This window comes from Alosa sapidissima, chromosome 8 (genome assembly GCF_018492685.1).
Source record: "Alosa sapidissima isolate fAloSap1 chromosome 8, fAloSap1.pri, whole genome shotgun sequence".
NCBI classification, from domain to species: domain Eukaryota; kingdom Metazoa; phylum Chordata; class Actinopteri; order Clupeiformes; family Clupeidae; genus Alosa; species Alosa sapidissima.
Genome location: NC_055964.1, coordinates 29,880,463 through 29,893,540, shown reverse-complemented (window position 1 = coordinate 29,893,540; position 13,078 = coordinate 29,880,463). Strand labels below are relative to the sequence as shown.

The window sequence follows — 13,078 nt, the reverse complement described above, 5'->3', positions numbered from 1 at the left end:
TGGTTCAGTCCACATCAACGGGACACACCAATCTAGCCAACCTTGACCATGCCTAGGCTGGTTAAGAGTATTTTATGGTGGCAGCATGGAGGGGAGTGTCTCCAGGACGCTGGTTTCACTGTTAAGCCTTCATGAGGTGTCGTGGGCCTAACTTAACCCTCTAGGCGCCACGGTCGACTTTTGTCGACAAGATGCGGTACTGAATAAAACGGCCAATTTAGTCAAATAGGGTGTCATATTTCGTTCGACCTCCACTCCACTAGATGGCAGACATGTCATATGTCATCCCGAGTCCAAAAAAGGGCATGCTTTAAACAAAACCTTCGCGCTACAACGCATTGAATCAGTGCGTGCAATACCGGAGCTTGTGTGCATGTGAGCCACTTTATCAGAGCGATATTGTCAACGTCAGCGAGTATTTGCATTAGATTATCGTCTAATGATATCAAAAAAGTTTACCCGAAATTAAGTGTTGGGTCTTCTATTCGCGGACCCTGATTCTGAAGGGGAATATCTGCCTTCAGAAAATGACGGTGATTCGTTTAGTGAGGCTTCAGATGCGTCCGTGCCTTGCAATGATGCAGCTGGACAAAGTGAGAGTTTAGTCCATAGTTTAGCTTACACCAAGCACAAGCGTTGAATCGTTTGCCCAATGTCACTGGTGGGAATAATGTTTCACGGGTTCGGAGTGTTCATCGGGAAATTAGCAGGGTGTTAGTGGTTTGGCGAACGAGGCTGGAGGTAGCCTACTGTCAATGTGGCGCTAGCTTCTGTCTTCTGAACGTGTGCCTCTCCGCAATCGCGGCGACAGTAACGTGGTGGAGCCTTTGTCTAATGCCACTGGGTATGTTAGACGAGGTCGAAGTGCTCATAGGACAGTTAGGGGGGAACGTAGAGGCAATGTGGGGAGTCGCAATGAGAATGACAGAAGGCCTAGTCCGAGCTGCACAAATTCTCTCCACTCGACGCGAGCGCGAGGCAGATCTGGCCATGCTGCTCGCAACAGGAGCAGAGGTGGTGACACGGGGCAGGAGAGCCATTAGGCCATGCATAGTCTATCACAAGATGATGGGAATGCCGGCCCTGTATGGATAGGATATGGATAGTCATTATCTCTACAGCAAAAGGCCTGCTACATAAAAAAAGAATTGTCAGCCATTTATTAGTAATGATTTACACTGTTGATTATCTATTTCCCTGACCATTTAGGACATATATGTGTTCTTTTTTGTGTGTTCATGTCCTTGTGATGTGTGTCTTTGTCAGCTAAGAAAAAAACAAACAAAAAAAACATCAACAAAAACAACAAAAAGAAAACAAATACTAACATTGTCTCTTGTCTTGTCTCGTCATCTCACTCCTGATCTGTGCCTTGCCGTGGCAAGTGAGCTTTTGAACTAAACAGGTCTTGTCTACTTGTGTTTGTGTGTCATCTGAATAATATATATGTGCCCCATACATGGAATCAGAGTGCCTACTGTATGTAGTAAATGGAAAATATCTACAGCAAAAGGCCAGCCTACCGCTACATGCATTTGGTTTGTTTCTGCCATTTATTAGTAATGATTTACACAGTTTGTTTACTACTTAGTATTTACCTGAGCATTCAGTATTGTGCAATATAGCATACAGAAGGTGAGGGACATTTTGGGGGGAAAGAAGTGGTGCATTTTATCATTCAAACATGCGACTTTTCATGAAAATTCTATAATCCAAGATGGCCGCCACCATATGATGTCATAATATGCAAATTAGATATAAACATTTAATCCCTACATAAACTTTGGGTCATCCTTAATATTTCTCTAATTTACAGAAAGTCTCTATCTCTTATCACTTTTAAGATATAGCCTTTTGAAATGAAGATGTCAAAATCGAACGTTTTGAAAAAAAAAAACTCTGGCGCCTAAAGGGTTAAGTGCGCACAATGTTCACCTATGACAGCAAAAAGACTTTAAGATGAACATGAAGCAGGCTTGCCATGACAGAAATAATGATAGCCAGCCTTCAATGTCCTCTTTTGTCACTTCTCCAAGCATACACCTGAGAGCGAGGCAAGCCCTCACAGAGAAATGCGTTGAGTTTTGCTGCAGGGACATAAGTTTCTTCATTCGGATTCATTTGCAATACATTCCATTCTGAATAAACAAACATAGTTTAGCCTACATTCTTCATCCTCCGTTGCATTATTCATTAATATAATTCTAAACGGATTTCTGTAGCTCAAACAGCTCAGAATTGTAGTTGAGAACGTCAGTTATAATGGCCCACGTATTTAAAAAATGTCGGGTTTAAATCGGGCTCGGGCTCATAATTACAGTTAATGTGTCGGGCCGGGTCGGGCTCGGGCACAATGTGCACGGGCTCGGGTAGGGTCGGGCTTGATTTTTTGGGCCCGATCTAAGCTCTAACTAGATGTACCGCAGAGCGGTACAAAATATGACCGTGGCCCAGTCCAGCACATTTTTTCCACAAAAATAAATCACGCTGAAAGGCCTATATGATTCTAACTGTCTCACTAAATTGCATTATCCACACTCAATTCTCACTGGTATCTGCTACACAACAAGTACCAAAACATGATTAGTTCATAGATTTCACATGTAAAATTCATTTTATACAACCCCACCCCCATCTTGCCTGTTCATAATTCTGAGAAATTCTTGAATATGTGTCATACGTATGATTACTGTGAATGTATGTGTGTGCGTGTATATCTGCTTATGCACATGTGTGCACATGGAATGGGTTAACATGACCCCTGGAGGCAAACATACAAAAAAAATGGTCCTCCTAAACCTTACGGTTCTCAAGATATTCACAGAAAACTGTGTCTGCCCTACCCTCCTTTCGGGGGGTCCAGTCCAGCGTGGGGGCTACAGATCAAAACGAAAAACGATGGTTCCATGCTATCCATGTGGGATTACATGCCCACCAAGTTTCGTGTACCCCGGTCTTTCAGTGTCCCGGGAATCCTTGTTGGTGTACGTCACTAAATGTACACATAAATTATTTTATTGTAAGGCCCCCCATGAACGAAAGTACACAAAACTTGGCATGCATTCGGAGGGTGTCATAATGATCCTACACTTTTAATTTCGTGCAGTTTTGACCTTGTCAGCCAGAGATATTGTGATGAAAACACCTAATTTTTTGCTTTTTAATTTTTAACTAGGTGGCGCTATACATGAAATAAGTGGTAATGGGATGGGTTGACATGCCCCCTTAAGACCAACATACATAAAAAAGGTGGACCTCCTAGGCCCTACGGTTCTCGAGATATTCACAGAAAACTGCACTCTCGCGGTAGACCCGCGGGTCCCGACTATAAAGAGTGCGGCGCGGGACAACTTTTGAAAGCTCTTTACGGGAGCGGGCGGGATGAGAGAGGTGCGTTCGCGGGTGCGGGACAAACCGATGATTCACTGCACTTCCCCAAATTAAATATTAAAATTAAATATGGAAATGATTAAAGTAGTGTTCATAACTATAGTTCAGCTGGATGTTCTGTTAGGCAGCATTAAAAAACGGGGTTTAAGCATAACTGACGGATAGCAGGCCTATAGCCTATATTGTCGTTTACATTATATTATTATAATATTGCGGGAGCGGGCGGGCGCGCAGACCTCTAGTTTGAAACTGGTTTCTGGGGATAAGGTTTACACGATCCTTGACTGGGCTAGTGCCTGCTGTGTTAATATGACCGTGCTGATGCAAATGAAAATGCAAATGAAAGGACATTATTATTATATAATTGTATAACCATTTGTGTAAAAATATTGTTGTGCTGAGTTCTAAGAACAGAGAGTTCATGTTGTTGTGCTGAGTTCTAAGAACAGAGAGTTCATGTTGTTGTGCTGAGTTCTAAGAACAGAGAGTACAAGTTAAGTGTGCACCCAGACAGACAGGAACTGCACCCTATCTCTGTGTGTGTGTGTGGGTGAGATAGACTATCTCACATATTTTCTGTGTGTATCTGTACAATAAAAGACACAGCTTTTGGGCTGCAGAGTCAGAGACTGATGGTGTGAGGAATTCTTCCTTACATTAGCAGGCTCTCCTCTTGGTACCAGAGTTTGTGGGCAAAGCCATAGTCCTACTACGTGTTGTGGTTCTTGTATCTATATGTTGGGGTTAAATTCCCTGACAGTTAAATCCATAGCCTAGATGAGCATTGCGCATACGTTACAACTTGACGTGATGGTGAAGCTAAATGCCCAAGAAACGTCACGTCATAAAAGTTGTAGGCCTATAACGCAAAAACGTAATTACAGCTTGTTCGTGGTGGTGTAGTGCTGCCTAATTGAAATGGGATAGGCAAGGGTTATCTTATATTCGCCTGTGGCACATTTATTGGGGTTTTAGCCTCTTTTAATTTATTTGTTGAGGAACTGATAAAGACTGAGCAGCAGAAAAGTCATAGTCGATACATAAATTGTTTATTATTATAATTAGGCTATTGATAGCTTACTATTACTTTACTACTATTACTGTTATTATTATTATTATTCGGATGAGGCAAAGGAATGTAAATCTGAGTCTGAAATGTTGGCTACAAACAGTCTATACTGCTGTAACTGCACTGCTGCTATTATTAATTGTTAACTTCCAGGAACTATTTGAGGCTTTCATTAGCTGCCATTGTTGGAAAAAATGGAACATTAGCGTCAATGGAGTTGTCGCAACTCTACCTTTATATGGCTATGGGTTAGCCTATTCCCCGTCTCCTAGAGTTAGATAAGTGAGCAAACATATTTTTGTCTCCTTACATGCATTGTCTTATAGCTTAGTGAATGGAATCTCTCGTTGCATTGTTAGTGAGTGTCAGCAAAGTGAGCCAATAAAAAAATCCCTAATTACTTGTGGCCTGGTATTCACAACGAGTAGGCTACAACCTGCAATGCAGATTAAGAGGATGAGGCGATTTAGGCAGATATATTGACTTGAGACTACCGTATATTGGGGCGAAGCACTGCTACTTGGGTGCAGAGATATCACGCAACACACCTTGTTTCACTCGCCACAGCACAAGACAATCTCTAGGCTACTCTTTAAAAATACAAGATACTTGGCGATTCTGACCTTTTGACGATAAACATGCCCCAACTGGTTCCTAACAAGTCAAGAACTAGGCCTACAGTGCATTCTCCTCCAAGATGCCTGGAGCGTTGTGCTCAATGTTCCCAAATATGTTGCTGGCTGCACTGCATTCTAAGCAATTCTATGTTACACACCCCATAGCTGTTTTGTCATTCAAAATGTTAGAATGGCTTAGAATGCAGTTATGTAAGACATGTTATGTAGGCTATGTAGAGTATTGGTCTTCACAACTGAACGTAAATGCCCCCGCCCCTTTTTTACAATATAAAAATGTCTAGTAATTTGTTATACCAATAGGCCTACTATAATAACAGTGACGCATGGGGATTTGAAGAAAGAGGACCGATGCAGGCTAATTTTTTAGACCATTAGTAATTAAACAAAGTGTCATCATCATGGTCATGCGATCATTGAGGGCGAAGAGTGTCCAGCGCTCCACGCTCAACTTCTTTACTATTATGAGTGCACCATCCGTGTAGCCTACTTGCAGCGCACTTTGTTGTCAAAATTATCAGTGTGAATGCACTCATGTGAATGAATACACAGTGCTAGTGACGACCTAGTGACCATCCAAAGGATTTACATCTTATTATTGTGTATAAAAATATTAGCCTGGGTGTTCCCATGCTGCCTTGCGCGCGATTTGATTCACGCTGCTAAGGCAGCCTGGAGACCATGGAGCAAATTTTCGCCTGAGATAGGGAACCAATCACAGAACAGGTGGGAAAGCAAGACGATGATGAGCTATGCACAGACGCATTTGATAGACATCCGTGGCACCCAATAAACGGATCTGGGCATTTTTTTCAAATAGGAGAAAATGAACGTTTGGTTCCCAGACCACGTCTCATTGAGAAGTGGTGGCGCTAGCCAGAAAATATTACATTAAAGGAAAAATGGTTGTGCTTTTGATTTTTGAATATTTTTAAAAACAGTATAGTTCTCTACTTCAACTCAATTAACATTTTGACTTTGCAACTTTCACTTGTATTGGAGTAATATTTGACAAGGTGTATCTGTACTTTCACTTAAGTAAAGGAATTGTGTAGGCTACTTTGTTCACCTCTGCTATTGGTTTTACCAAGAATATTTGGCAGTATTTTTAAACAACAAAAATACACACCTTGTAATACACACAAGTATTTTGGTAGAAAATGCAAAGCCATCCTCCTTCTAACCTCTGTGCGTGAGACCTTCTCAGCAGCAAGCACATGCTCCAGTACAGAATATACGGTCCCCACTGACGTGCAAATGAGCGATAGAAAACCGCAAATGAAAGCTTGATATTTTTGTTGCAAAGCACAACGCTGATATGGGTGTAAGCTTGAAATGCCATCAGTCATTGATGATGATTTATTGATCGTTTCGGTTAGCTCCGTGGAGCAAATTAAATTGTTTAGGCTATATCGAACCCATCGAACCACATCAAAGGGATCAGAGGATCCATCACAATATCACACGATCCAAGTGAGACGACAAATGGTAGCATGTTCAGGGATGTTCATCCCTTCTCACAATAGAGACCTGCATTCCATGCAAAATAACGTTGCAATGTAACGTTAACGATGAACTTGAGGCTGCTGAAGTTGGTAGGGGCAGAAAATAGTTGTTTTTATACAATTTTACCCATGCCGCAAGTCAAGTCATTACAAGTCAAAGGGGCAAAGTCAGAGTCGAGTCTTGAGTCAATAGCATGGAAGTCCAAGTCGAGTTACAAGTCATTTCTAATTTTGTCAAATCGAGTCTGAAGTCATGAAAATCGTGACTCGAGTCCACACCTCTGGTATATACTGTACATGTATAAGTATAAGTATACGTATAAGTATAAGTATATATAGGCAGGAGTAACAGAATTTGGCTTAAGCAGTGATGAGAAATGTTATGCTTAAGTGTCAGCCCCTAAAGTATAAAGTATAACTCCTTTGATCCCGTGAGGGAAATTTGGTCTCTACATTTATCCAAATCCATGAATTAGTGAAACACACTCAGCACACAGTGAGGTGAAGCACACACTAATCCCGACGCAGTGAGCTGCCTGCTAACAGCGGCGCTCGGGGAGCAGTGAGGGGTTATGGACTCTTATGAACTCTTCATATACTCTTTTGATCCCGTGAGGGAAATTTGGTCTCTGCATTTATCCCAATCCGTGAATTCTTGTTAAGTTTACATTTCTCTGTGTTTGCTCTGTTGCTAAGCGCCTTGTTTTGTGCAATGCTGCATCAAAGGTGTGACATACTGTAGATAAAGATTAATTTGTGCTGGGACATTTCCTGAAGAGGCCCTGAGAGTCTCCTCTAAATCATTTGTCTTATGTCATTTGTCATTTGTCTTGTCATTTGAACATAGACATCTGATTTTTTCTTCTAAATATATTCAGGTGTTGTGTGGTTTGACCTCTGGAGTATCTCAGGGTTCTGCATTAAACTCTGTCTGGTCCTGATTGTCTGATGGTTTAAAAGTATGGATAGTTTTGACATTATCACCATCCTAGAATGTGTCAAGTATCAAATAATCACATTTTAAGTTCTGTTAAAAGCTATTTATTGGGGTTTTAGACGTTTCATAAATGTGCACAAAGAACAAAACAGCCTGTGCTATGATAGAACACAACCAGTCATTTAAGGGCAGTGACTCAGAACTCAGGAACTGAGGGGGAAGACACTGTCAGTTTAACCGTTGACCTTTGACAGAGAGTATATTGTGGAGCCTGAGTGGCTGAGATTTACTGTACAAGTTAGGTCACACACACCACTCCAACACACAAACACACACGCACAGAGTGAGAGAAAGAGAGGGAGACATTGAGAGAGACAAACAAACGAACACGCACATACACACACACAAACACACAAACACAGAGAGAGAAAGAGACATAGAGAGAGACAAACAAGCACCCCCCCCCCCACACCCAAACACACAAGCTTGAACACCCTTTACACTAAACCCAAAACTAAACCCAAAAGCAGAAGCTTCTGATGAAAAAGAGTGTAAGTACATTGTATGCCTGTGCATTCTAGCCTGCAGTCTCAGATGGCACAGCTTCTTTCTTTTGAAAACAGGTAATGAGAGGGCAAACAAGGATCCTCAGCTCAGCTCCCATTTTAGATAGTGCTTATTTTTAGACTTATTCATTTGGCTCATGCAAATGGCATCACTGAGTTTAACACCTACCAGCTTTGCACATGCAAATAAGCCTGCTGATGGAGGCAGAATCATAGAGGTTCTGTTTGTGTGTTTATCTACGAGCCAAACAAAATCCAAACAAACACATCAATTATAAGAGAACCTTGAGTAATATATTTTCTCAGAGCATGAAACATTGTTGAGCAAAAGTTACAAAGGCATATGACCAATAGTAAGAGCTCCTATATTATATCCTATATAGAGTAAGTTTGTGCTGCCATCTAGTGGAGATCCTATGGAATACACAATGTTGGCGACATTGCACCACTTATCACACACACACACACACACACACACACACACACACTAACACACACACACACACACACACTGAAATTGCAAAACATAATGGCAATTCGTATATGGCGTGTCTCATGGACGGATTATGAACTTTCGGGCCCCTGGGCCCAGATGTATTAAGGGCCCCCCACTAATTGTTGCGGAGGTGGGGGGGGGGGGTAGGGTTAATTTAGTTGATGTGATTTCCTGTATTCTGGTGCATTTTGGGAATGGCCAATACTTTACAGTTTTTTCTGAATGCTTAAACACATTTTTTGTAACTATGGCTTTTTTTACAAAACTCTACACACAAATGGCAAAACCACTCACTGAGTTCGCAAAACTAAAAGCACAAACACTGCTTTGCACTCAGTTTGCAATTTTGTAACACACACTTTGCACAACTGTAGGCACAATGGCTATTATTTACACTATTTTGCCAACTCTCTGGCACACTTTCTCATGTGAAAACTGTTTTAGATAATTAGTTCACTTTGCAATCAGCCTAAGCACTATAAATAAGCCACAGGTAATGTACAATGGGTACGATGGAGTGAGCAGGAAGAGTGAGAAGAGAAAAAAACAGACAAAAAAACAGTCTACATGTGGGGATATTGTCATGTCAGGCCTGGATACGGCATTCCAGAATATATTTTTCCCGGTGCCTTGGACTAGGACATTGCATGTGATGTAGACAGAATTTTGAGAGAGACGACCCGATGTAGACTGATTTGTTTTGTCTCAGTGAAATGCTATTTTGTGTTTTGACTTGGAAAAACACACTTGTGTTTGTTTTGATGTGTGTAAATAAACACTAATACTTGAAGTTTGGATCCCTGTATGTTTACAGAACTATGACAAAAGTATGACCTCAAACTGACATAGTCTACCTTGTGCACAGAGAAAGCAAAAGCCAGATGTGTTTTTTATTCATACCATCAGTGTGTTGTTGGCACATTGTGTGCTTACTATTGTGATGGCTTGTGTTTACTGTTAGATACGAAAACACCATTTTTACGAAGGTGTGAAGAGTTAAGCAAGGTGTGTTAGCTTTTGCAAGAGAACTACAATGTTTTGCTGATTGGGTGAGAGGTTTTGCCATTTGTGTGTAGAGTTTTGCAAAAAAAGCCATAGTTACAAAAAATGTGCTTAAGCAATCAGAAAAAACTGTAATTCAATCAGATTCATAGCATACTTCCTGATGTGTTGATATTGAGGCAATGATTCCATGCAATGGCTTGGGCTTCAGGGCCCCCGACCTGGTAGGCCCATGCAGTAATCCATCCCTAGCATGTCTGGGGACAGGTGTGGAGTAGCCTTCACAATAATCGGCGAAATGGAAAATAACTTTTTATTTTATTTTCATAGGCCTTATTTGTGAATGATCAGTAGGCGTAAAGGGTGGTCCCATACCAGTTTCAATGACACCCACGCGTTAGTTACATGGAAAACGACATTTCTTTATTAAACGGGGAGCCCCCTGTTTTAAGGCACTGCGACGATTTAAATGTACTGGCACTAAATAATGTTATCTCTTAGCGTTCATTTGCAACCTCATCAATAGGAATAAAGGTTTTGTGTGTGACGCAGAGGACAAACTTGGAGCAGGTGGACGTGGAGCCGACAGTGACAGTAAGCTAAGCAGATGCAAATTCGCATTGGATGAACGGACATTCCCTGTCTCTCTCTGTCTATTTCTCTCACTTGCCCCAACACATACACGCCTAGTAGCCTGCGTGGTGAGCGCGCCCAGGAGCACTTGCGCGCGCTCAGAACGCGCTGTTCAGGTGTGCCCAGTGGTATTTGCATTGGAGTTCGACCGCTCCGGGATTTCCTCATGACTATCACTGAGACATCTGAAGAACCGTTGACCATGGTAAAGTATTGCTGCTTTATTCCCCTCAGAATTGTTATTGTTTAACATTAGGTCTAGACTGCTTTCGCTTTGATGGATCACTAAGAGTATATTTAGGTTCTGATTGTGTTGTAGCAGCCTAATGTTAGTGACTTTAGTTGGCTTATGTCGTGAATCCACGCAATTGATGTAGGCTAACCGTATTTGATTTTTGAAATATAAACTGCCGTGTAAAATACTTCCGAATTAGCAAATTAGGCTACATTGTTTTGTAAAAACCGTTATTTTCATGCAATGTTTACATCGTAGATTGTGGCATCCATGCAGGATTTCAGTATGCAGGAGGAACATTTTTATTAGCCTAATGAGCTGTAATGCTCGTCGACGACGCACACATGAGTTTACAGATTATATTGTTATCGGCTAGTTGTAGAGGGCGAGCTTTAAGTTGTTGACACACAATAAAACTTACCGCGTTTACCCACTCTTCACCAACAAATAACGATGCGCTCTGAAAAAATCTGATAAGCCCGGACAAAGTTGTCATAGGAATGCTTCCTTTTCCTCTTACGGCTCGAAAAGGAACAACGCCGTTATTATGTCCCAGCTGACTGAACCGTCGTTGTGAAGGACGAAGAGATGCAAGTTTGCCAACAGGTTGTTTGATGGAGGTTAAACTAGCAGCGCTCTGTTTGTATTCACAACGCAGTTTTACAATAACTCCCTTTGCGTGTGTGTGACAGAATGAGGAAGAGATAATTATGGGGGAAGGTAGAGTTACTTTAGTTTCTGCTTGGCCGTCAAAGCCTGATGTTCAGTATCAGAGAAAGAAACATTTACTTGGTGGATTGCAATTCCAGCAGGGCTGGGTCTATTTGTGTGTGTGTGTGTGTTGTTTCTACAGTAACTGTGATCTACCTGGGGCACCTACTACCAACAGCTCGTTCCCACTGATGATGATGTATCTTTATGTCCCCATCTCACATCTTCATTAATATATGCTGTCCCCCTTTCAGATTTAGCACACACACACACACACACACACACACACACACACACAGGCACACACACAGGCGCACACACACAGGCGCACACACACACACACACACACACACACACACACACACACACTTGCCTTTGACCTGAGTTGACCCCTCGTTTGTGAGGGGACAGCCATGTTTGAGAGGACAAGAGGAAAAGAGAGCGAGAGGGTTCCGGGTCAGGTTCAGTGCAGTGAGCTCCTCTGCTCCTTGACCAAGCAGTGGCGCCCCAGCTGTTTCTGCAGCTCATTTACATACATTGTGACTTTGGGACCAGGAAGTGGGCCTGTGAGAAAATAAGCCAGCTTCTGCTTTTGCCAGCCGACAGCCTTTCAGTTTACAGTAATGACCACACTGGCAAATATGCACGGGCACACACAGACACACACACACACACACACACACACACACACACACACACACACAAACCCCCCCCCCCCCACACACACACACACACACACTCACACAAACGCACAGACAGACACATAAACATGCACAGATGCAGGCACAAACACACACACACACTCGGACAGACACACACACAGACACACAGACGCATTGCATAAACACACACACGGACAAACACACACACACACACACACACACACACACACACACACGCACACACACACACACACACCATGCACACACAATGTAGCCCACAATCTCCCACAGATCAGTAATGTGTGATAAAAAAAAGGGAAAGTTACTTTCAGGCTGACACACAAATTGGAGTTGGATTGTGGTCTGAAGATCCCAGATATATTTGTTTAAAGAAACTGAACATTATCTTTTATACCACAAAATAGATAATCTAATGGCAATTTTCTAATGGATTTGCCATTTGCCATCTAATGGATCTATTTTTTATATGTCCTTTTTTATTATTGATATCTTTGGCTGTTGACACGGGTTGCATAATAGTTTTTGTGTCCACACACACACACACACCATCATGTTTACTTTGCGGCTAGCTCTCGTGCCTTCGTTGTTGTTTGTTGTCGTATGTTGTTTTGTGCTGTTGTTTACATACATGTTTGTTAGGTTGTCCGCTTGCTAACTTTTAGACCAAAAACTTTACTGGCTTCACCAGTAAAGTTGAATATGCTCATGCATGTCTGATCATACAAGACAATGTTAACTTGAGTCTGTCCTCTACACTGGAAGTGGCTGTGCTGAACAGTTTTATATGCAAAGCAGTCTTTAATCTTTCACTGTCAGTGTTGTGTAAGTGGAAGTCAGGATGAGAATTATCTGTCACTGTGTGTGTGTGTGTGTGTGTGTGTGTGTGTGTGTGTGAGAGAGAGAGAGAGAGAGAGCGAGAGAGAGAGAGCGAGAGCGAGAGAGAGAGAGAGAGAGAGAGAGAGAGAGAGAGAGAGAGAGAGAGATGAGGAGAGAGAGAGAGAGATAGAGAGGAGAGAGAGAGAGAGGAGAGAGAGAGAGAGAGAGAGAGAGAGCTTGTGTGGGGTGTTTTTGCACATTCATCGCATTTTAATTCACACATTTTCCTTTCGACAGAGTTTTCTTTGACAAGTTTAAAAAGTAAGTGGAACTGTTTTTTCCCTCTTATTTAAAGCATTCATTTGAATATGTATTTAAACAATGTATATGTGTATTTAAA

General features: G+C 41.9%; 1 protein-coding gene across 1 annotated transcript in view; it reads right to left on the bottom strand.

Annotated features, from left to right (window-relative positions):
• The window catches only part of LOC121714945 (tripartite motif-containing protein 16-like), a 1,397,702-nt gene that overhangs the window by 717,801 nt on the left and 666,823 nt on the right, over positions 1-13,078 (bottom strand). The gene's annotated exons all lie outside the window — the stretch shown is intronic.